Here is a 26,129-nt window from a genome sequence, read left to right as displayed (position 1 = left end):
AGCCCAGTGTTTCTCATGATGTACTCTGCATATAAGTTAAATAAGCAGGGTGACAATATACAGCCTTGACGTATTCCTTTTCCTATTTGGAACCAGTCTGTTGTTCCATGTCCAGTTCTAACTGTTGCTTCCTGACCTGCGTAAAGTGTTTAGCACATAGTAAATAAGATGTAAATCCCATTATATTAATAAAGTATTTCCTGGTGGTAAATCTGATGATGGATGTCTTCAACACTGGAACTGTAAACAATCTGTCCCTGCCCCCTTCAATTATTACAAACCTTTCCTTATAATTCTGCATCAAATAATAACTTTGCCAGTGTTTTATGAACTAAAATATTATCTCAATTTCTTCTTAATGTAATAACCCATTTTAATAACCCATTCTGGCCTCTGTAATGTGAACAGTAGTAAAACTCATTTGGGTCAGTGAAATCATAGGGTAAGAAAAAGAGGAGAAATAAAAACGTGGTCTTTAAAAGCAGGCACTCATTAGATCAGAGACCCCATCTGACATGCTAGCCATAACTACCATATGCAGACTGTAATTTTGAAAATTCATGCTGTAGCAGTGTCATCATTTTTAAAGACCTACTTTTAAAGACCATACTTTATTTTTTAAGGTCAAAAAACCTGAGTTCAGAATTTGAAGTCTGAAAGCTCAGAATTCCTTATAGTTGTCACAACTCCCTGTGCTACAGAATCTAGTACATTCATCTTGTCTGGTATAAGGAGTGGGATGTGAGCAACATTTTACTTCTTTTGGCAGAGAGTTTACCAGAGTCTAATTGTGAACTTTTCTTTGGCCAATAACTCTTGGTTTATGACTTGTAATTTGAAAGCTATGTTATCAGCACAGTTATACAGGAAAGGAGCACTTAGAAATTTCTCTTTTTGAATAAGTCTAAATAAAAACAAACACAACTGAATAATGTCCACATAGGTCATTTATAATAAAATTTAAAACAGTGCTTTTTTCTTTTGCACTCTTTTGGGTTAATGTTTTTAAATCAAGAGTTTTTTTTTTTAATTTATTTTTTTAAATATAAATTTATTTATTTTAATTGGAGGTTAGTTACTTTACAATATTGTTTTGGTTTTGCTATACATCAACATGAATCCACCATGGGTGTACACATGCTCCCCATCCTGAAACCCCCTCCCACCTCCCTCCCCATACCATCCCTCTGGGTCATCCCAGTGCACCAGCCCCAGGCATCCAGAATCATGCATCAAACCTGGACTGGCAACTCGTTTCATATATGATATTATACATGTTTCAATGCCATTCTCCCAAATCATCCCACCCTCGCCCTCTCCCACAGAGGTCAAAAGACTGTGCTATACATCTGTGTCTCTTTTGCTGTCTCGCATACAGGGTTATCGTTACCATCTTTCTAAATTCCATATAAATGTGTTAGTATACTGTATTGGTGTTTTTCTTTCTGGCTTACAAATTCATGGTTGATGCAAATATCCTATCAGTTTGAAAACACATTTTAAAAATACTTGTACTGGGACATAATGCTTAAGTTGAAAATATAGCAGAAGTCCTACCAAATGAAATCAGTTAATATAACTTTCCCTTTTAATTCAAAACTACATCCATCTCTGGACTGATAATATCAGTCTAGAAAAAGTTTTTGAATAAACACGTTTGCTGGACAGATGAGAGAGAGAGAATAAAAGAAATTGAGGGGCAGAGAGACCAGAGAGTGAGAACAGTTCAGGGACTTCCCTGGTGGTCCAGTGGCTAAGACTCCCCGCTCCCGATGCAGGGGGCCTGGGTTTGATCCCTGATCAGGGAACTAGATCCTGCATGCTGCAACTAAGACCCGATACAGCTAAATAAATAAATAAGTATTACTAAGAAAAAAAAGAACAGTTCAGCATGTCACTCGAAGGAGTATGTCTCTCCTACTTCTCATAGCTCCAGGATACACTACAACCCAGCTGAGAGAGAAATGTGCCTCTTGGTCCATGTGTGTCTACGAACTTGTGGTCCCTGACCAGCTCTTCTCAATTCCTAACTGGTAAAAGGCTACCATGCACTAAGCTTTCTGTTTCATTCTTAGCACTGCACAGGGTATCCACTCAAAATCTGGTTCAGCCTTGACAATCTGGAGGTTCACTAACCTCTCTTAAAATTTTTAAGATGATGGAAGGCCATGGAAAGATCAGAGATGTGGCTGGGTGGCTCCTGAAGGTCACTTGGGAGTAAACCATCATAAAATAAAGACTTGGCCTTTCAGGTGTGAACCAGACACACTTTGGGGAAACATGTGAGTGGTGTGGTTTCTTTAGGATTCAATTATAGGAAGCCCAAGCCTTGACAACATTCATGAAAGTCTCCTAGAATCACTTTGAAACAGGAAGGAAGGGGACAGGACACAACCTTTAAAAAATGATATAGCCATAGGACATGACAAAGACTGGTTACAACCAACCGAGTCCAAGACGGTGGAAGATTCGACTTCCAGTAGACCTTGAGTCTCATTACATGCTCATTATAATACACTAGCATGCTAAATGGCACCCTCACCGGCACCATGACAGTTCTGAGGTCAACCATAAAAGGCCAAGAAGTGGGCAGAGGCCCAATTCCTGGAAATCTCCATCCCTTCCCACAAATAACTGGAATAATCCTCCTACTCATTAGCCTATGAAATTACCCAGCCCATAAAAATTAACCATGCCATATTTCAAGGCTCTCTCACCTTCTGAATGGCCCACACTCTGTCTGTGGAGTATGTTTCTCTCTAAATAAATCCACTTCTTATTATCACTTCATCTCCAAATTCTTTTGTGACAAGGTAGGAACCTCAAATTCACTGGGAACAACTCAAAGGGTCCTTACTACCCATGCAGGATTGCTAGAATGGTGAAATAAGGAAAATCCTATTTGCTTGATCTCTTTCCCCTATTTGACAACTCCACTTTCAGCAAAGTCCCTATGGAGCAGGTTAGATACTAAGTCCACTACATTCCAAAGAAGTCCACTACATTCCATTTAAAATCACCTTGGAGTTAATGGAGTTAATGGTTGTAAACTGGCAGTGGCTGCTTGTACTCACAAATTTACAGTACTTGGAAACATGGTCAGGATAAAGGCTATGTTACACACTTATTTGGGGCTTCTCTGGTGACTCAGATGGTAAAGAGTCCTCCTGTAATGCCCAAGACCCAGGTTTGATCTCTGGGTTGGAAGCATCCTCTGGAGAAAGGAATGGCTACCAACTTCAGTATTCTTACCTAGAGAATTCCATGGACAAAGGAGACTGGTGGGCTACAGTCTGTGGGGTTGCTAAGAGTCGGATACGACTCACTTTTATACACTTATTTGGGGCATTTGGTTCAGGGTCTCAAGAGGACAATTACAATGACAGCAATATATGGCACACTTCAGAAAGAAAGACTTCCATATACTGTATATTATCATCAGATTCACTAATATCATACATTGTATTTCAACTATTAGCAATTGATGTGATTACAAAGTAATAAAACATCATTTTAATAATTATGCAGGCATTCATATATTTAAATAACATTATCTTTAAAAGTGAGTACCTTGGGAAGCTTTAAATAAATCCCAATGAGGTTGTTACTTTCTTCTAAAGGAATTATCTTTAAATTAATTCATGAGTCACATAAGCAAATCAGTCCTATTACATTTTAGTCTGAACCAATCTAATTTAGCAATACTGTGAAAGTTTTGGGAGCAAATAATTTCATTATCTGGAACTGCCTGGTACTGGATTTTCCTGTCCATGCTTGCAATGTCCCCAGGCAACTGCAGATAACCGGGGTAGTGAATATAATGGAAGTATTTCAGTGTCACTATTGTTCTCTGTAATATCATCTCCAGTAAATTTATATGGCCTCTTATATGACTTTGAGTGACATCATGGTGTAAGGAAAATGGGGACAAAAAGTCCTCAAATAAATTGTAAGGCTTCAGGTTTAAGGCTTCATATCTCCTCTCTTTCCAACCCCTGGCCCCGTAACCATTCACTCCCTAGGCCATTTAGGATAGTTTTATGCTCTTAATGGAGGCTCAGTGCATGCGTGCATGCGAAGTTGCTTCAGTTGTGTCCAACTCTTTGCAACCCTATGGACTGTAACTTGGCAGGCTTCTCTGTCCATGGGATTCTCCAGGCAAGAATACCGGAGTGGGTTGGCATGCCCTCCTCCAGGGCATCTTCCCAACCCAGGGATTGAACCCTGTCTCCTGCACTGCAGGTGGATTCTTTACCCACATATTCTCAATACACTAGGTTGAAGGTTGAAACTTACCTTTCTAGTTTTTTCTTCCTCCTGAACCCTACATTTCTTAAAGAAAAGGACTCCGGTATCCCCCCTGGCTGGCTGGCTCACCATCAAAGTAAACAGGATTTTCAGAACATTCTCCATTTCTCAACCTGTCACACTGGTTTAGAGCAGTCAAACCAAATCCTTGTAGTGAGCTGCTTTATTTTCAAATCTCTGTGAAAATCATCTCTACTACATGCCCAGGATCACGCTTTTTGGATTTAATTATTTTTACCAGTTCTGATAAATCATTTCATCTCCTGGCTGTTCTTTTTGTGCAAGAGGAGTTTGCTTTTCCAGGGTGGGAAATAAGGCCCAGGGAGTAGACCATAATTTTCCAGATGTCTGTTTTCAAAAGCCCTTCAAAGTGAACCAGCCTGTTTGGCTTTGTCTTCTCTTTAATGGGTTTTTATGGCTTCTATTACTTTGAAAATATCATATGCCCTGAATCTCACTGCTTTGATAATTTCCTCTTTTTCTGAATCTTTATCTTCAGTTCATTTTCCCCAAATTCATTAAAGTATTTTGTTTATTTTTAAATTAATTCTATTATTTTACAAATATTCCTTATTTCATTGATAACATTCCAAATTAGTGCCCCTTTAAAAAAATACTCTCAAGGACCTCAGATCTTGCATTTGGTGTATTTATATACTATCCCCCTGTGTTAATGAAATGTTAACGACTTCCTACACCACATATTTTCAGAGCTGGATACAAAAAGAAAGGAAACTAACGTTTGTGGAAATTTTTATGCATGCATACGAGGCAGGTAGCATTTAACCTTGTTTACTGATCAGCAGCATAAGGCTCACAGGTTAAGTGATTTGTCCAGAATCCCACAGCTAGGAAGTAGCAGGGTCAGAGTGCCAGCCACGACTGACTGACTGACTGATTCAGAGCCTAAGTGCTCAGGTGAGCTTCTCAAAGACTGCTCCTTTCAGGGTTCACTTTTCAGGTACCTCTCTTATTTGAGGGAATTTTTAGGAAAATCACTTGTGCTCTTTGAACCTCTCAGAAAAGATTATCATTACTGATTCCAAGAACAAGAAATATCAGTCAGGTTTAAGAGACAGGACTTAAGTGCTAAAGGCATTCCAGGTTGTCCTAAGTTTGTTGAGGCAAAGTCCGAAACAACCCAAATCATAGAGCTGCCACTCAGGTACAGGAAGTATTTCTATTTTTTTCTACTACTAGAAGGCAATGGCACCCCACTCCAGTACTCTTGCCTGGAAAATCCCATGGACGGAGCAGCCTGGAGGGCTGCAGTCCATGGGGTCGCTGAGGGTCGGACACAACTGAGCGACTTCACTTCCACTTTTCACTTTCATGCATTGGAGAAGGAAATGGCAACCCACTCCAGTGTTCTTGCCTGGAGAATCCCAGGGACGGGGCAGCCTGGTGGGCTACCGTCTATGGGGTCGCACAGAGTCGGACACGACTGAAGCGACTTAGCAGTAGCAGTAGCATTTTTATTTCTCTTCATTAAAAATAGCAATAATAATAATATTACTATTATATACTGTATCACAGTATAGAATATGTAACATACAGAACATATAAAATATATTCTATGTATACACTATGTTGTTGTGTTGTTCAGTTGTCGAGTTGTGTCTGACTTTTTGGGGAAAGAAAAGCCATAGGGAAATAAAACTCATCTCAAAATTTTGAAGTAAAAACTCCAAAAGCTATATTCAAGGAAATACCACTTTGGGTACTTGATGTGCCTAATGTAAAACCCTTTAGCCAGGAGCGAAGAAGGAAAGGCAAGCGTGAGTGCTGGTTTTTCTAAGCTAGTTTCCTGTGATTTTATCTCTGCTTCCTTCCAGTTGGTGAGCTTCTTTGCTCTTCGTTATACTTGCACGTAATACTTGCATGTAAAACTCCTGGGAACATATGAAAATTAGATTTTCCTTTTATTTTTACTTTGGCTCTTGATTTTATTACACTATTAATATAATACTACAAAGTGCTCAGTGGCAGTTGGCTAATTAGTCTTATTCATATTGAAAAAGGACCATAATCCCATCTGAAACTTTGCACAGTGAAGCTCAGTGTTTTCTACTCAGACAGTTCTCAACCATAATGATATAATTATACCATTTTCTCAGCAGCATCACCCACATACTATAATTACACTCAAAGCTAAGGCTATGTTTATAGTGTACTAAAGAGGATGGAATTGTTTCATTTTAAGTGATTCATTTACCTCCTCTGTTGGTAACAGAAATGCGTGGTAATGGAAAGAGTCATGGTTTAATATGCTTCTCTGAACAACAACTTCAGACACCAAAAAAAAGATAAAGCTCCCAAACCTCAATATGAGAAAGTATGGGGAACATGATTTCTAGTCTGGTTACCACAATGACTCCTCATTTGAAAATCTAGGAAGGACAAGGGAATGCAAACTAGCATGCGGGCGGCCACTGTGGGGTCTTGGGAGGCTCTCAGTTGATCTGCCTGGTGCAGGACAACCCCACTCCATCAAGTCAGTTTGCAGGACTGACACTGTGGCTCCAAGCCTATAGGATGACGACTCATCTAAGCACAGGGAAGTTCCCTGTGGAACCTGCAACCATTTGTTCCTTTATGGATGAATGAATGAATGGATATATCATTCGTATCCACTATAGGCTAGTTCTAGATGCCAAGTGCACCGCAAGAGACGAAGCAGAAATCACTGTTTTCTTGGAACTCAATTCCAGTGAATTTTAGATCTGTCTTTTGCTTATTTACTTGAGTGAGTAAAAAGTTTTATAGTTGATTTACAAAATTGTGCTAGCTTCAGGAGTGTAGCAAAGTAATTGGTTATACATATACATGTATACACACATACATATATTCTTTTTCAGGTTATTTTACATTATAAGCTATTATAGAATATAGTTCCTTATGCTATACAGTAAATCCCTATTGCTTATTTTATACATAGTGGTGTATCTGTTAATCCCATACTCCTAATTATCCCTCCACTCCCCTTTCCCCTTTGGTAACCACAGATTTGTTTTATATATCTGTGAGGCTGTTTCTGTTTTGTAAATAATTTCACTTGTATTATTTTTTCAGATTCTACATCTTTTCAGATTCTTTGTCTGAATTTCATTTAGTGTGATAATCTCTAGGTTCACACATGTTGTGAATGGAAATATTTCATTCTTTTTCAGAGCTGAGGAATAGCCCACTGTGTATATATACACCATATCATCTTTTTTCATCTGTTGATGGACACTTAGGTTGCTTCCATGTATTGGCTACTGTAAACAGTGCTGCTATGAACACTGGTGTGCAGGTATCAGAAAGCTTTTATTTTTACTGTGGGTGACATAGGCTCACCCATATTAGCTTGCATGAAAAAATGCTAGTCCACCATAGATTGGAAGCACCATTTTCTTGACATATGGGCATGGACCCAACCTGGCAAAGAAAGGGATGATTGGAACAGTCTGGTGTTAGATGTTCTGGGGTTCATTTGTAATCAGCTAAGAGAGAACACCCATTGCTCTCCGACATTGATGAGGTAGAGATGGCCACTTCATTTCCAGTATTTCATCTCCTCTAACTGGCTTGCCCAAAGCCTGTGGTTGAAAATGTTTCATAAAATCTTGACTTTCTTTGACTTTTCTTGCTCCATGGAACCTTAAGTACAGCAGGAGTAGAAGACAGCATTGTGGGAAACCATAAAGGATCGCTTGATGGGCAGATGTATATGTGTAGGTATGTGGTTCATGGTTCTGTTTTAGGAATTATTTCTCAAATGTATGGGGTTTCCTTTTCTTTTTAGAACAGCTAAATTATGAACTGATTTTTGTAGCTTTCAGGCCAACAAGCAGATGCCTGTGTTATAAATAATTCCTTTCCTTGGTTCTGATACATCCAACAGCTGAGCCTAAGCCGCTTAGAAATCAGGCAACAACACGAAGGGGACTGAACAGTCTTTGAAATGAAATTCCATTATTTTTGGTTTTCATTTAGATTTCCTCCTATTTATATGGGCTTGAATGACTATGCTATCTTCAGAGCTCTCAACCTCTAAGCCCCTGACATAGGACAGCAGGGAAGAAGTAGAGAGGAGGCAGGTTGAGTGGCATGGACAAGGGCAGGGGTGGCCATTTTTCAAATATGTACTTCAGGCTTGTAAATGTCAAGCCTTAAAGCTGGACCTTCAAGAACAAATATCTTGAAGGTAGAAATAATAGACTGCATTTAGAAAATTGCAACTAACTGGTTCTATTTTCTGTCCTCACTTTTTGGTTTGTGATTTAATCAAAAGCCTGTTGGTTATTTTTCTTTTCTTTTTCTTCTTTTAGGAGTGGCAAGAGGCTAATTCAAACGGGAAAGAATGTAAATACTCCATGGCCACGCCATCTTGGAATCTCTCTAGGGACACAGCAATGGTCACTGTAATTTGACTTCAGCTCTAGGAAATTGCTTGCATCAACATTGAACCTCTAGCAGAAGTTGCACAAGCAAATTCATCATGGTAGATGACAGCAGCAATGAAAATTTCAGTCCAAATTGAGCTCAAATACATCCTAGAGCCACAATCTTAAATTCTAGACAAGTCATTTTCCTTGCCACTTGAAAACAGAGTATCATTTTTCAATATGAACCATTTAGGACCACACACTTCAACACAATTCATGTCTAGTTAGCTAGAACTCAGTATTTTCTGGTTTTCCCATAGCAATTTTCTAAACTAATATGTTCATATAAGTGCCTTTTCCATATAAATGCCTTTTCATCGAATTCTGGTCACCAGTAAAGCTAATTCATAGTTTCCACTGGGGTTGTGAATTATCTCTACTTGGGGGTGGGGATGGGTATCTCTTCATGAGGGATTGCTCCATTTTTATTATGGAATTTGCAAATACATAAAAATAGAAATCGTGATTTTACTATGGTCCTCACCCAGCTTAAACAATTGTCAGCATTTGACCTATCCTGTTTTGTACATTCTCTGCCTTTGTTTTTAATCATCTGCTTTCACCTATAGCTACATACATATGTATCTTTAAAAGCTAAGGACTCTCTCATTAAAAAATAATCTAATATTATACCTAGCAAATTAATAATGACTCCTCAGTATCATCTAATACACACTTTGTGCTCAGATTTCCAAAAATATCTCAAAAAATGTCTTTTGGCCATTTGTTTGAATCAGGATACAAACTAGGCCCATGCAATGTCTCAAGTATGTCCAAATCCATAATACTTCTCAGTTTTTTGTTACATCATTGTTTTGGTTGAAGATAATTTTCTTTAGGGTTTATGCATTCTTAATGAGTCATTTAAGATATCCCTCTTATTCTGCTATTTTCTATAAACTGGCAGTAAGACCCAGAGGCTTATTGAGTTTATCTCTAATGGAAAGAATCCATCATGGGTAGCTGTGAACTCCTGTATCAGGGACATATTATATCATATGATGACAAGACTTATCTATGTTTGAAATGTTGTCAGCCTGATTAATCTAGAATATAGCAATTTTTATCATTTACTGATGATCTTGCCCAAATCATATGTCATTGGTGGTGGTGGTTTAGTCATTAAATTGTGTCCAACTCTTGTGACCCAACTCTTGTAGCCCACCAGGCTCTTCTGTCCATGGGATTTCCCAGGCAAGAATAGTGGAGTGGGTTGCCATTTCCTTCTCCAAATCATTATGTCATTAGGGCTTCTAAACTGGTGATTTCTCTAATCTGCCATTTTAGCTGCATTTATTAGCTAAGTATGTCTAAATGAGGAACAATAACAACCAAAAGAAAACAACTTTCCTTCACCTTGAAATGCAATTCATATAAAAATTCAAGGTAATTTCTTATTTTCCTAATGTATCAGTTTTTATAACAATGAGTAAATACCCTAGTAACTTTCAAAGGTGACCATTTTTTAAAAAGTTTCATTATGAACTTACTGATGATTCATGTTTTGATGCAATTTTTAGGGGACTGTAATGATAGGAATAGAAAGGATGAAGTCATTTCATCTTTTTTCAGTTATTCTGAGCTGTTTTCAGATAAAAAGCTCACTGTGTAATCTTGGCTAACTTTCCTCTTTCCATTCTCCCTTTTTCCTCTCTATCACCCTACTATTTTACCAGGCTCCCTCTATAAAAATGGCTGGAAGCAAGCATTGAGGCCAGATGATATCTAAAAATCCATGTATATATACAAATTCTCAAGGCAAACCCCTGTGGGTTTTTTCTTTTTTAAGTTAAAAAAATTAAAAAATATGTATTTTTTTTTAAATTGGAGGATAATTGCCCTGTGGGTATTTAGTGAGGGATTCATACATACTCAGGGAAGGGTAGGTACAGACACCCACAATCTACATATTTGATCCAAGATCTACATGTTTGATCGCTAGACCCACACCATGCCCACAGCATTGAGCACAGCTGCAGAGGTGTCAGTCACTAGCAACCGTGCTCCTTTGAACACTAGTGGCCACTGGGGTAGCAGTAGGTAATGCTTTGAAAAGAAGTTCCCTGGCCAACTATTTTCAGGAAGTGCTGTGGTTCTTTTATTTCTTTTGGATATTCACAATGTGCCCAAACAGACAGATTAGAGACTCTGAGTGGTTTTGTAATGAAGAACCCTGTTTAACTTTGCATGTTCCAGCATTTCCCAAGCACTGGAAACATGGTAGGCTAAACAGTTAAGGCCAGAGTTCTTTGCAAGGGTGTGTAAAGAATATTAGTGGAGGAAATTAAAAAAAAAAAGCACCACCTAATGCTACTTCATATAAAATAGATAAGCAACAAGGACCTACTGTATAGCACATAGAACTATGTTCACTATCTTGTAATAACCTATAATAAAAGAGAATCTGAAAAAGAATCTGAATGTGCCCTTAGTTGCAAAATAGGTCTTTGCAGATGTAATTAAGGTAAGGATTTCAAGATAAGGTTATCCTGGGTTAGGGCTCTAGATGGAAATGATGGGTGTCCTTATAAGACAAAAGAAGACCAGACATAGAGACACAGGGAGAAGACCATGTGAAGATAGAGGTAGGGACTGAAGTAATAAATCTACAAACCAAGAAACACCAACAATCACTAGGAGATGAAGCTAGAAGAAGGAATAAATTCTCAGAGAGTCCAGAAGGAATCAACATTGACGTCACCTTGATTTTGACTCTGGCTTCCATAAACGTGACAGATTAAATGTTGTTGTTTTAAGCTCCTAGGATTAGGTAATTTGTTACACAGCTGTTTCAGGAAATAAATACAATATGCCTGAATCAATGGAGATTGACTCAGGAGATCTGTGGTAGATGGCATTCATACTTACTGAAAATGTCCACAGCTGATTCTGATGGACATATATGCATCAAGAACCACCACTTTAGGACCCTGGGGGTTGACCTGCTTATATTGACATCCTGTTGGATTTAGTCACCTGATGTGATGAGCTGACTCATTGGAAAAGGCCTTGATGCTGGGAAAGATTGAGGGCAGGAGAAGAGGGCAACAGGGGATGAGATGGTTGGATGGCATCACAGACTCAATGGACATGAGTTTGAGCAAGTTCCGGGAGATAGTGAAGGACAGGGAAGCCTGGCATGCTTCAGTTCATGGGGTTGCAAAGAGTTGTAAATGACTTAGCAACTGAACCACAGCAATGGAATTTAGGCTCTTGCTGTGACTCCAGTGGACCAATAAAACTTTCTGCTCTTTACCCCCAAGTCTGTTTTTCAGACTTGAAATGAAATGCTATCAGGTCATCCCTTAGGTAGTACACTGGAAGTAGTTTTTATAGATGGTGATGATGGTCAAGGCTGCGTGAGTAGAAAGAGGACTACTCATCAGTAGGTTCAAAGGGAGGAGACGAAGATCAGCACTTGATCATCCAATTAACCAAGCAGATCTCACTGGAAGGGAGTCTCATTCTGCAGCCTGAATAAGGTGGAGCTTTCTTTCTTTCGGTAACTTGAGAAACCCTGGTCTCCTATGACTTCAAACCCTTCTAGTTCACTTATAATCCTTCTAGACTCAGTTGCCTTCTTTTTCTCAGCTGCCCAAGAAGGCTGCTCCTTTTATCTCCAGCTTCTATTCATCTGAAAACACCTTTCTTTTCCCAACTGTTCTCATTTTAGTGCTTAGCTTCCCTGGCTCTCTGGATCTGGTCTGCCCTCTCAGTCTTTGATTTCTCCAAAGGAGTCAGAGATGTCTCTCCAGTCCTGTCCAGAGCTGATGATTCATAAATAAGGCACCTGCTCTTAAAAATACCTCCACAAGGAGAAGTTTGCCAGTCAGGAAAGAGCTGATGTATGCTCTTCTGGTTTTCTGGTTTGACAGCTTCTCATACAGAGGCTGACTAGACCCTAGGAGGTTATTTGCTCATGGTTTATCCAAGATTATCCAGTCAAAAACTAACTTTGGGAGAAGGTACCAAAGAAAAATTTCAAAATTTTTACCCCAGCTGGTTCTTCAGCCAGGAAGGGTGAAGTGTGATGATCGTGGATAAGATGGTGAAGGAGATATTCCTTCTCCTTATAAACCACAGAGGTCCTGATTTAGCTCTTGGAGCCAGCCACAGTTCACCTGCTACCCAGTTCAAACAGGCTGTCAGAGGCTAGACTGGGTACTTAACCATTAGTTAATATATTATTTGTTGCTGCTGTTAAACTCGATTTGGGGAGCCTCCTTATAGCTGAACTTCTGAAGCAAAACTAAATTTTAAGTCAGGGACTCCAGGGACTTATAAATGTATACATATAAAAGAATCCTAGCAATAAAACAGTACTTGATTATTACCAAATGACTCATCCAGGCAGTAAATGTTCTAAAAGCTCAAAGAAAGAAGCTTAGGCCTGAGTTTAGTTCAGTTGGGGGTAAAGTTGCCCTTTGGAAAAGTAGAAAAAATTTGTTGTAATCACATATCTTTTCACTGTCTGGACAGCTTCATGGCTTCTAGAACTAAGGACAGTCTTTTTCAGGGGAAAGAGGAAGAAAAGGAAACAACCTCCTACAGGGTGCCAAGTAATGTGGTAAACATTTGATCTAATCCTGCCCCGGGGCAATCCTGAGGCAAGACAGTGAAGCAAGGAAGTCAGCTTCCAGGCTGCTCTGTCCTCTTGCCCACCACCTCCTTGTTGGGGTGTCCGTCTTTCTCACCTGGTGCCCACATCTCATCCTCTGAAGTCTGGCAAGCCCCTCAGTCCCTTCCTCTCAGTAAGTGCCCCATGGTCTCCCAGCTCTAAAGGGCCAGCCTGACCTATAGTCTGTCTAGTCAAAGCTATGGTTTTTCCAGTAGTCATGTATGGATGTGACAGTTGGACTATAAAGAAAGCTGAGCACTGAAGAATTGATGCTTTTGAACTGTGGTGTTGGAGAAGACTCTTGAGAGTCCCTTGGACTGCAAGGAGATCCAACTAGTCCATCCTAAAGGAGATCAGTCCTGAATATTCATTGAAAGGACGGATGCTGAAGCTGAAACTCCAATACTTTGGCCACCTGACGGGAAGAATTGACTCCTGGGAAAAGACCCTGATGCTGGGAAAGACTGAAGGCAGGAGAAGGGGACGACAGAGGATGAGGTGGTTGGATGGCATCACTGACTTGATGGACATGAGTTTGAGCAAGCTCCAGGAGTTAGTGATGGACAGCGAAGCCTGGCATGCTTTAGTCCATGCAGTTGCAAACAGCTGGACATGACTAAGTGACTGAACTGAACTGACTTATAGTCCAGGTTGAAGTGCTTACAGAAGAACATGAAGAAAGCAGGGCTTCTCAGATGAGGGTCTTCTGGGATATGAAGTTTTGTTCTTTTTTTTGTAAAGATAAGTGACAATGAAAAGGCACATTTCTAATATTAAAATTTATTTTTTAAATAATTTTTTCTCCAACGGGCATTCTCTGGAGTCTGTGAGAATTTTATTACCTTAAAAAATATACTACTTGAAATAGAGCTACCATATGGATGCAGCAGTCCCACTCCTGGGCATATATTTGGAGAAAACCATAAGTTGAAAAGATTCATATACCTAGTCGTGTCCAACTCTTTGTGACCCCATGGACTGTAGCCCACCAGGCTTCTCTGTCCATGGGATTCTCCTGGCAAGAATACTGGAGTGGGTAGTCATTCCCTCCTCCAGGGGATCTTCCTGACCCAGGGATTGAATCCTGGTCTCCTGCACTGCAGGCAGATTCTTTGCCATCTGAGCCACCAGGGAAGCCCCTTTCTCTTTTCACTTTCAGTATTCATAGCAGCACTATTTACAATAGCCAGGATGTGGAAGCAACATGAATGTCCATCAATGGAGGAATGGATATAGAAGATGTGGTATATACAAACAATGGAGTGTTACTCAGCCACAAAAAGAACAAAGTAAGGCCCTTTGCAGTGATATGGATGGATGTAGAGATTATCATACTGAGTGAAGTCAGAGAAAGGCAAATATGATATGATACTACTTATATGTAGAATCTAAAAAAAATGGTATAAATGAAGATATTTACAAAAAACAGAAATAGACTTACAGATGTAGAAAACAAACTTAAGATTACTAAGGGGAAAGTGGGGGTAGAAGGGATAAATAAAGAATAACTAGAGTCCCCTATAGTACAGGGAACTCTACTCAGTACTCTGTAGTGACCTATATGGGAATAGAATCAAAAGAAAAGAAAGAAAGTTAGTCGCACAGTCGTGTCTGACTCTTGCGATCCTATGGACTGTAGCCTGCCAGGCTCCTCTGTCCATGGGATTTCCCAGGGAAGAGTACTAGAGTGGGTTGCCATTTCCTTCCCCAGGGGATCTTCCTGACCCAGGGATCAAACCTGGGTCTCCTGCACTGCAGGCAGATTCTTTACCAACTGAGCTACAGAATCCAAATAAGAGTGGATATATGTATACATATGACTGATTCACTTTGCTGTACAGCAGAAATTGACACAACATTGTAAATCAACTACACTCTAATAAAAATTAATTAAAAATATACTACTCAATATGAGATATATTCTACTAGATTCAGCATCCTTCTTATCCTCCTAGAAAGTATAAATACAAGAAAAGCTCTGGTGACTGAGGTGAGGAGGTAGATGGGATGCTTAAGGGCAATAGTCATAGTAGCAGCAGCAGCAAGAGTAAAAATAATAAAATATCTAATTTTTATTCCATGCCTACTTTGTGCCAGGAATTTTCCTATGTACCTATCTGCTTCTCAAAATGATCCTCTGAGATAGATGTCAATATCGCCATTGACAGATAAATCAGAGTCCACAGCATGTCAGCAGTATGCCAGGTGCATACACACATAACAACTCATGTTCTCCAGCTCCCTGACCTCCGAAGTCCTCATGGCACAGCTTGGGACATCAATTGCAACCAATAATAGAATCTGTACAATCACTACTGGTTTAGAACAAACACCTCTAATACTTTTGTAGGACCTTTTTGTCTGCTTTTTCCTAGGAGAAAGAAAAATGGCAGAAGAGAAAATGCGTTTGCTGCTCTCAGATTTGGGAAATGATTCTCATCAGTGTTAGTGTTGTGGAGAGGATGCTAAACTCAAATGCCATGAGATCTAAACTAACACTTCCCTCTCTACCTTCCTTCTGCATTTGCTCTCAAGTCTCTCCTGGAACTCAGTATAATATTCGTTTAACCAATAGTCATTTTGTATCAGGCCCTGTTTATGTTGTAGCAGAAGAGAGTAGGGCATATAAAGATGAGGGAAGACCAAATTCTTTCCCTCTGAAAGTGAAAGTGGAGAGTGAAAAAGTTGGCTTAAAGCTCAACATTCAGAAAACGAAGATCATGGCATCCGGTCCCATCACCTCATGGGAGATAGATGGGGAAACACTGGAAACAGTGTCAGACTTTATTTTTTGGGGCTCCAAAATCACTGCAGATAGTGACTGCAGCCATGAAATTAAAAGACGCTTACTCCTTGGAAGGAAAGTTACGACCAACCTAGATAGCATATTCAAAAGCAGAGACATTACTTTGCCAACAAAGGTTCGTCTAGTCAAGGCTATGGTTTTTCCTGTGGTCATGTATGGATATGAGAGTTAGACTGTGAAGAAGGCTGAACACTGAAGAATTGATGCTTTTCAATTGTGGTGTTGGAGAAGACTCTTGAGAGTCCCTTGGACTGCAAGGAGATCCAACCAGTCCATTCTAAAGGAGATCAGCCCTGGGATTTCTTTGGAAGGAATGATGCTGAAGCTGAAACTCCAGTACTTTGGGCACCTCATGCGAAGAGTTGACTCACTGGAAAAGACTCAGATGCTGGGAGGGATTGAGGGCAGGAGGAGAAGGGGATGACAGAGGATGAGATGGCTGGATGGCATCGCCAACTCTATGGACGTGAGTCTGGATGAACTCCGGGAGTTGGTGATGGACAGGGAGGCCTGGCGTGCTGCAATTCATGGGGTCGCAAAGAGTCGGAGATGACTGAGCGACTGGACTGAACTGAAGAGTTTACAATTGAAGGGAAGTTATCATATGGATACAGGCCACCTGTGTTCAACCAAAAGATGTACAACCTCAAAAGCTCTTGGAATTCAGAAGAAGAAGAGTTTTAGTTCAGTTATTTTTGGTTTAAATGTGTATCATTTCTTATTGCATACATTTGCCATTTCTCTGGGGTCTGCTTGACAGGAGCACAGAGCTGCTCCTGGAAATGTTTGCTCTCCCATGAACCCAAATTTGGAGTGCTGAAACTATTGATTATGGAATATTAAGTGAGGAAAAAAGAAGAGTTAAAGGCTGCTTTTCCATAACACCCGAAAACGAAAAGATAATCTATAGCAGTAAAGACACGAATGTTATCTAAGAGCATGTTGAGGACACACAAAGCCCATTCATCTGAACAGTAACATCTACTACGATGAGGTGGGGTTTCTGGCTTATGAGTCTTTCATGATGCACAATTTCCTAACAGGACAGTCTCCTGTCTTTATTCTTCAGTGTGGATTCAGTGCTCAGTGGCAGCAGTCAGCTTATGGATGATCCGCAAACCCACAAAGTCAAGCCTGCCCTCAAACTGGAGCTGTGTGTTGTTGACTGTAGCTCTTCATAAGATAAATGTTATGTGATAATGATGACACGTCTCAGACAGTTCAGTTGCAAACTATTGCCTATTCAATCCATCACCAAGCATTTACAGATGCTCAGCTTTCATTTTGTGGAATACCCATAATGATAGAAATGTATAAGTCCACACTGCTTGGTAGATACTGTTAATCTTACTTTACAATAGAATATGTATTTCAGAGGAGGTGACTGTGAAGGAAATTCATAAAATGCATCTGGGATTCTCATTAATGTTACCAATTGAAGACAATTTTCTATAGGAGACTAAAAAACAACAACGAATTCAAACATGATGACTAAAAATACCTTATTACAGAAACAATCTTTTTTCTGTTTATAAAAGGGGTTGGCATACTTTTTCTTCAGGGGCCAGATAGTAAATATTTCAGGCTTGCAGACTTGTCTATGTTTTAGTTGCTCAGCTCTGCCATGGTATTCCCAAAGCAGCCATAGATGATCTGAAGCAAATAGGTCTGGTTGTATTGCAATAAAACTGTACAAAATAAGCATCTGGTCTGATGACTGTAGCTTGCCAACCCCTGGTTTAAATATTTGTCAGCCTTAAAAAAAGAAGTAGCTTTTTTTGTATTATATATTATGAATTACTTGCAGATCAATTTCCTAGAAATTATATACATTTAAAATCCCTTTGAAAGTTGTATAGACTATTTTATTCTTTTAAATTTTAATTGAAGGATAATTGCTTTATAATATTGTGTTAGTTTCTGCCATACATCAAATGAATCAGTCATAGGATACATATATACATTCCCTCCCACTTGAACTTCCCTCCCACCTGCCACCCCATTCTACCCCACTAGGTTGTCACAGAGCACTGGATTTGAAATCCCTGCATCATATAGCAAATTCCCACTGGCTATCTATTTTACATATGGTGCAATCAGTTGTCTCTCAAGTTATTTTTAGTTTAAATATATATTATCTCATATTACATGTGCTTGCCATAAGGCACACTATTATCTGAATTTCTATTCAATGTACCTGTTTTTGAATTTCATAAATCTTTTTTATAAATGTGATGTTCAGTCTGCTTTCTCATTGCACAGATGAATCTATATTAAAATCAGGGCACACCTATATGATGAATTCAAGATTTTTTTTCTCAGTGCAAAAGTACACATTATCTGAAAAACTGTGCATTGCATGTAGGAGCTGGTGTGGACAAAGGCCTTTTAGGAATGACAGAGTCTGGGGTCCTCACCCTAGAGAGGCTTTTGTGTGCAGAAGCAAGAGCTTTCTTGAGAGCAGTGATTCTAGAGTGGGGTTTGAAGCTGTAGAACTTAGCAATTCAGCAGGGCTGCAGGCTAGAACTCCAAGGTCACAATCAACTTTGGGATGCTTTAACTTTCAGATCACGAAAGAGTTTGCCACCCACTGGGGTTACCCAGGGTGAAAGAATGGTTGTCTAGGATTTTACCCCTGAGAAGTGTGCATTACGCTCTGGAAGAGACACCATACTAGGAATGGGTATAGAGAGTCCATACAGGCCCCCTGGAATTTTTAGAGGGACGCTTAATCGCCCTTCTCAGACTTAAAAAAAATATTACTCACTTCCATGATCCAGGCTTTCTGAAGCTTATACCCACAGACTTCCAATTCTTTTCTTACTGTTTTAGGATCCATCATAAACAGACGACCTTGACATATGTTGACAATCAGAAAGGACCTGCAGGTGCTTGAGGAGGCTGGTCTTGAACTGTGGGCTCGCTCCCCACTCCAGATATTCAGTTAACACTGGCCAAGGCCGGTGCACAGAGAACAGGTCTCTCGTAAACTGAATGGGAAGCATCTACTCACTGCTGATTATGGCTCAGCAAATTGCTGGGAGTTGAGGAGGATAAAGAAGGTAAGACCTACTATTTATCTTACAAAGAATCGTTAACTCCCCCAACAATTACATGTGAAGGCAGACAGTGTATAATGAAGCACCATCACTGGGAAACTAATAGCAGGCATTATCTGCGTATTTCAGGCTGGAAAAAGTCACTATCAAGTCTCTACTTGAAGATAACTGAACACTGTTATTTCACTGATCAATAACATGCATTATATACACTTTATTTTGTTCATCTAGGTGCAGATATAAAGCATCACACTGCTGGTACCTTCTTTAATCTCTCGGTTGGTTAAAGAGACTTACGAGAACTGCGGGCTTTTGGGGTAGCTCAGTTGGTAAAGAATCTGCCTGCAGTACAGGAGACCTGGGTTCGATCCCCGGGTTGAGATGATCCCCTGGAGAAGGAAATGGCAACCCATTCCAGTATTCTTGCCCGGGCAATTCTATGGACAGAGGAGACTGGAGGGCTATAGTCCATGGGGTCACAAGAGTTGGACACAACTTTTCATGCAAAGATGGGCACAAAAAAGGACAGAAACGGTATGGACCTAACAGAAGCTGAAGATATTAAGAAGAGGTGGCAAGAATACACAGAACAACTATACAAAAAAGATCTTCATGACCCAGATAACCATGATGGTGTGATCACTCACCTAGAGCCAGACATCTTAGACTGTGAAGTCAAGTGGGCCTAAGGAAGAATCATTACAAACAATGCTAGTGGAGGTGATGGAATTCCAGCTGAGCTATTTCAATTCCTAAAAGATGATGCTGTGAAAGTGCTGCACTCAATATGCCAGCAAATTTGAAAAACTCAGCAGTTGCCACAGGACTGGAAAAGGTCAGTTTTCATTTCAATCCAAAAGAAGGGCAATGCCAAAGAGTGTTCAAATTACCACACAATTGAACTCATTTCATATGCCAGCAAAGTAATGCTCAAAATTATCCAAGCTAGGTTCATCAGTACGTGAACTGAGAACTTCTAGATGTTCAAGCTGGATTTAGAAAAGGCAGAGGAACCAGAGATCAAACTGTCAACATCTGCTGGATCATAGAAAAAGCAAGAGAATTCCAGAAAAACATCTTCTTCTGCTTCATTGACCATGCTAACATGCCGAGGACCAGCCCCGGCTGAACCAGGGTATTCGAAGGAGAGACGGCGTAGGCGAAGATCAGGAAACAATTGCTTAATTAAACGTTAATTAAGGATATAAAGAGCAATAGAATGAGGATAGCTCAGTAGGAAAATTCAGTGGAGAAAAGAGGCTGAAATAAGGATAGCTCAGTGAGGAAATTCAGTGGAGAAAAGAGGCTGAATAATTCAGCCAGAAGGTAAGAGAAAGAACGACATGGTGAGACCAAGTTTCGGTGAACAAGGCCCGCACTTTATTTTTCAAAGTAGTTTTTATACCTTAAGTTATGCACAGAGGATAATGAGGGAAGGGGTAGAGTCAGGCAGCAAGCCAGGCTTTCTTCCTGCAAACTTAGCATATGCAAAAGTTAGGTGATTTGCATCATCTTCTGGCCCGGAGGCCTGTTAACATTTTAAGACCTTTTCTTCAGAAAACTTATTTTTCTCTAAAGGTGATTGGTCAGGAGCCACCCTCCAAAAGCATTAGATAAAGTTGCATTCCTACAGAGCAAAGGTGTGGTGGGCTATAACAAGAAAAAGAATTAACTCAAGGGTCCCAGGTTACAAACATTAAAGCTACTATTTACACCAATTATATTAATCAATACACTGCCAGGGACACAGCAGGTAAGGGATATGGAAACTTAGCAGCAAACATTGGCCCAACAAGTGAAAATCCCTTCACCAATACAATTTCTAATCAATCTTTTAACTACTCAAAAGAATCTGTGTTTAGACAGTTTAGGACATCTCCTGCCTCTCACAGTTGGGAGGCTCCGAACAATCACATGAGGCCGGAAAAACCTATTCAGGCAGGCTAGAGGATTTCCAAAGGAGTTTGTAGGTTAAACACTGTCACACCCAGGAATTATTAACTGGAGCTGTAGGCTAACTTTTTTCAGAGAGGTAGTGGGGGACAGCCCCCCGTAAAGTCAGAGGTGTAGGTGAAAGCACAAAGCAGAAAGTAGGCAGACTCTGGTTTTGGGGGTAGATTGCTCGAGAATTTCCAGGGAGACTCCTGAGGCTTGATCCCGCCTTTGCGTATGCCAAGCCTCCTTCCTCATGACCTTTGTCATGGGTGGAGTTCCTCACGCTGGCTACCGGCAGTGATAGAATTCCAGTTGAGCTATTCCAGATCCTGAAAAGTGCTGCACTCAATATGCAATATGCACTCAATATGCAATATGCCGGCTCCCGGCACTAACACTTTTGACTTTGTGGATCACAACAAACTGTGGGAAATTCTTCAAGAGATAGGAATACCAGACCACCTGACCTGCCTCCTATGAAACCTGTTTGCAGGTCAAGAAGCAACAGTTGGAACCGGACATGGAACAACATACTGGTTCCAAACTGGGAAAAGAGTACGTCAAGGCTGTATACTGTCACCCTGCTTATTTAACTTACATGCAGAGTACATCATGTGAGATGCTGGGCTGGATGAAGCACAAGCTGGAATCAAGATTGCCTGGAGAAATATCAAAACCTCATATATGCATATGATACCACCCTTATGGCAGAAAGCAAAGAGGAACTAAAGAGCCTCTTGATGAAGGTGAAAGAGGAGAGTGAAAAAGATGGCTTAAAACTTAACATTCAAAAAATGAAGATCATGGCATCCAGTCCCATCACTTCATGACAAATAAATGGGGAAACAGTGGAAACAGTGACAGACTTTATTTTGGGGGGCTCCAAAATCACTGCAGATGCTGACTGCAGTCATGAAATTAAAAGGCTCTTGCTCCTTGGGAGAAAAGCTATGACAAACCTAGACAGCGTATTAGAAAGCAGAGATATTACTTTGCCAACAAAGGTCTGTAGAGTCAAAGCTATGGTTTTTCCAGCAGTCATGTATGTGAGAGTTGGACCATAAAGAAGGCGGAGTGCCAAAGAATTGACACTTTTGAACTGTGGTGTTGGAGAAGACTCTTGAGAGTCCCCTGGACTGCAAGGAGATCCAACCAGTCAATCCTAAAGGAAATCAGTCCTGAATATTCATTTGAAGGACTGATGCTGAAGCTGAAACTCCAATACTTTGGTCACCTGATGCAAAGAGCTGACTCACTGGAAAAGACCCTGATGCTGGGAAAGATTGAAGGCAGGAGGAGAAGGGGACAACAGAGGATGAGATGGTTGTATAGCATCACGGACTCAATGGACATGTTTTTGACCAAGCTCCGGGAGTTGATGAAGGACGGGGAAGCCTGGTATGCTGCAGTTCATGTAGTAGCAAAGAGTTGGCTACAACTGAGTGGCTGAACAACAGGAGAGCTGTTTGGTCTCTACCTCTGTTTCTTCTCGGATAAAGTGTATAATTCTACTGGCCTTCCTCTGACCTCAGAGAAGCAAGCATAGAGGCTAAATAGTCTCTGCAGGATGCTTGGCATTATCAGAACATTAGTGCTGTCTGTGAGTTAGAAAGGGCTACCACTAGTTTGGGTGCAAGAAGTAGCCAACATAAACACCATTTCCTTAAAAGGGATCCTAGTTATCTATGTTAACTTACTGTGTCGTCTACTGAGTTGTTTGTAAACAGCGTACTGTCAAGAATTCAATGTCAGCTTTGATGTCACAGCCCTGTGCTACTCTCTAATGTGTGTCCGAAGCTCAACAAGTAAAGGCTGCACATTCTAAGACACGATCTGTGCAAGGACACACTTTCTTTATCCTGTGTTTCTTTTACATGGATTGTTAGCTTGTGCTTATTTCAGCTATATTGTCAACTAATAAGCCCTTAAGTTTGAAAATATCTGATGAAAAAGAATGATTAAAGCCGAGAGGGTCATTTGGCTTTTAGGGGGCAGTGGCGGGTCACAGGCAGGAGGGAGGCTTCTATTCCTTTGGCACTGGAATTGCCTGTAGGCTAGTACAGTGATGACATAGGAACATCCTGGGACATCCCCCTACGACTAGACCCGTGACAGTAGTCCCATGACCTGACAATAAGGCTCTATGGAAGGCTTTTGGGAAAGGCTGTACGTACTTATAGTAATGGACAGGAGAAATGTCTCCTCTTGCATATTTTAATCTCTGTCCTCTCATAAATGACTGCCGGAGGATATAAAGCTACTGTGTGGGAGCCAAAGAATAATTAAGATACTGGGGGAACACCTGGCTTCTATTTTTTGAATTTTTGTTTTGTGTCCATGTAAAATCCACTGACTACTCATTAAAGACTTGGCATTTGCCAGGTCCTTACCAGGTGCTGTAAGATAATAAGGATGTAAAAGATAAAGCCCTTATTCTTTGGGGTAGTATAGTCTATCAGAGGGAATAGAAAGCATATAAGAGTCTCCATTAGGTTGAAACAAATGACATTAATGATACTGAGGTCCAAAATGGAGTTGAGTACGGGAAATTTCCTACAGTTCAATTCTAATTCTTGTTGGAATATAAATAAGAGCCATAAGAGAGTACAGTAAAGACCATGGCTGCTACTGCTGCTAAATCGCTTTAGTCGTGTCCGACTCTGTGCGACCCCATAGACGGCAGCCCACCAGGCTCCCCCCTCCCTGGGATTCTCCAGGCAAGAACACTGGAGTGGGTTGCCATTTCCTTCTCCAATGCATGAAAGTGAAAAGTGAAAGTGAAGTCCCTCAGTCGTGTCTGACTCTTCACAACCCCATGGACTGCAGCCTACCAGGCTCCTCCATCCATGGGATTTTCCAGGCAAGAGTACTGGAGTGGGGTGCCATTGCCTTCTCCAAAAGACCATGGCTGCTGCTGCTAAGTTGCTTCAGTCGTATCCGACTCTGTGCGACCCCATAGACGGCAGCCCACCAGGCTCTCCGTCCCTGGGATTCTCCAGGCAAGAACACTGGAGTGGGTTGCCATTTCCTTCTCCAATGCATGAAAGTGAAAAGTGAAAGTGAAGTCGCTCAGTCGTGTCCGAATCCTAGCGACCGCATGGACTGCAGCCTACCAGGCCCCTCATGGAGCCAGGTACTATTCTAAGTACTTTAAATATATCAACACTTAGAATCCTCATCACAACCTTACGAGGTAGGTACTATTAGCATGTTCATTTTAGAGATAAAAAAGCAAAACAAAACAGAACCAAGGTACAAAGAAGTCACAAAACTTAAGTAAGATCATGCAGGAAGTAAGCTGTAGAAGTGGACTACATCAAAGTTGCAGAGGTTGAGTTCTCGAAGTACTGGGCTGCATACTACCTCTCTTAGAGGGAAAGAAAGGGTTACCAAGATTCCAAGATGGAAGTGCACATTCTCTTGGGGGAACTGGGGAAAGCTTTGTGGATAAAGCAATATTTGAAATATGCCTTAAAGACAAAAATCCATAAAGGTTTGTTCCCACCTGGGAGGGAAGAAGAGGGAATTTCTGGCAAAGGAGTCATTATGAAAGGCTATAATGAGCAGGAGTTCTGCCGACATAAACATGGGTGTACATAGTACACAAGGGAGATGAGGCTGGAAATACACACAGGATCCATGTTGTGGGCCTTCTTAAAGGACAGAGAGATGAGTTTATTCATAGTTTAGGAAACAGTGGGGAGCTACTGAAGATGACGGGTCAGAAGAATCACTGGATCAGAGGTAGGGAAGAAGGATGAATGTGGAAGCAGAGGGTAGGGGGCTGGGAACAGGAAAAAAAGAGGAGGCAGGGAAGAAAAATTAGGAGGCTAGGGCAGGAGTCCAGCTATGAACGTACAGTAAGGACCCCAACAAGCAAGATGATGGTTATTACAGTAAACTATGATCTCATATGTGTTTTTTAATTGAATTTTTAATTTCATATTGGAGTATAGCTGATTTACATTGTTGTGTTAGTTTGTGTACAACAAAGTAATTCACTTATACATATATCCAAAATCCTCCTCAGAAAGATGTGCAATCAGCTAATAATTTCTCTAATACTTAATAAGTCTTAAGTATTTGTCCCATACAATCATCAAATCCTGTGCCAAAAACCAACTAAGAGAGAGATGAAATTATTAAAAAAACAAAACGCATGAGACCACAGCAGCCTGACTCTGGAGTCTGCCTACTTCAGGAACACTAAAAATGTTTTGTCTTTCTCTGAAAGATTCTAACTATCCTCATCACTCTCCCCCACAACTAAAAGCAGCTTTCTTTGTAGTAAGTTTGTGCCATTACTTCTTTCAAGTATATAAAGATGTCTATCTCTTTCAACTGTAAACTCCTTCAAACCCCTTCTTAGCCTGTATGTGTGTTTTTGTTCATATTTATATCTCTGCATTGGTGAATTACACTGCTACCCATGTGTGTGGGCTGAAAACTTCTCATGGGACTTTTAAAATTAGTTCTTTGTTTCCAGAAAATATTTCTCAAGCCTGTACTCTGTGGAAGGTATGTTAGTATGGGCCCATGACTGCACAAACACCCATTCACATGGATTAGGTCCTGTATCCACACAGAGAGCAAAGCCCTGAGGGCTTAGAAGATGGGCCACACACTTGTTGATGAGCAAGAGAAGAAAGAGATGAGTGCAATGGACGATTCTTTAGGTGGTGCATTGCGTGGGTTAATCTTAGCTGGTCTGGTTTGACCACATGCTTTTCCCCCAGAGTATTGCTTGGCAATGCTGTATATGGATCATGTTAACTAAAGATGAATGATGTGCTCTAGTCATGGTTCCCCAAATTATTTCAGGGCAAGATATGTCAGCTTGTTGATGCTGCTTAGCAATAGAATTAGATTTATGATTTGTACCTAAGTTCACTGGAACTGGGGGCCTGACAGTTAAGGCTGTCTACATAGCTAGGGTGCACCCACATGACCAGCTCACTCCAGGAAACTCCATC

At 40.5% G+C, this 26,129-nt stretch overlaps 1 protein-coding gene and 1 long non-coding RNA gene across 12 annotated transcripts in view; one reads left to right on the top strand and one right to left on the bottom strand.

Annotated features, from left to right (window-relative positions):
* LOC147350285 (uncharacterized) overlaps window positions 1–9,095 on the top strand; it is a 171,460-nt gene extending 162,365 nt beyond the window's left edge. For both annotated transcript variants that reach the window (XR_015148699.1, XR_015148700.1), the window contains exon 3: window positions 8,622–9,095. This is a non-coding gene — a long non-coding RNA (uncharacterized LOC147350285). The remainder of the gene's footprint in view (window positions 1–8,621) is intronic.
* The window catches only part of GHR (growth hormone receptor), a 313,209-nt gene that overhangs the window by 67,786 nt on the left and 219,294 nt on the right, over window positions 1–26,129 (bottom strand). The gene's annotated exons all lie outside the window — the stretch shown is intronic.

This window comes from Bos grunniens, chromosome 20, assembly GCF_055505025.1.
Source record: "Bos grunniens cultivar Pamir isolate PY7600 chromosome 20, Bosgru_T2T1.0, whole genome shotgun sequence".
Classification (NCBI taxonomy): domain Eukaryota; kingdom Metazoa; phylum Chordata; class Mammalia; order Artiodactyla; family Bovidae; genus Bos; species Bos grunniens.
Note: the sequence above shows the minus strand (reverse complement) of the source record. Positions and strands in the feature narration are given on the sequence as shown.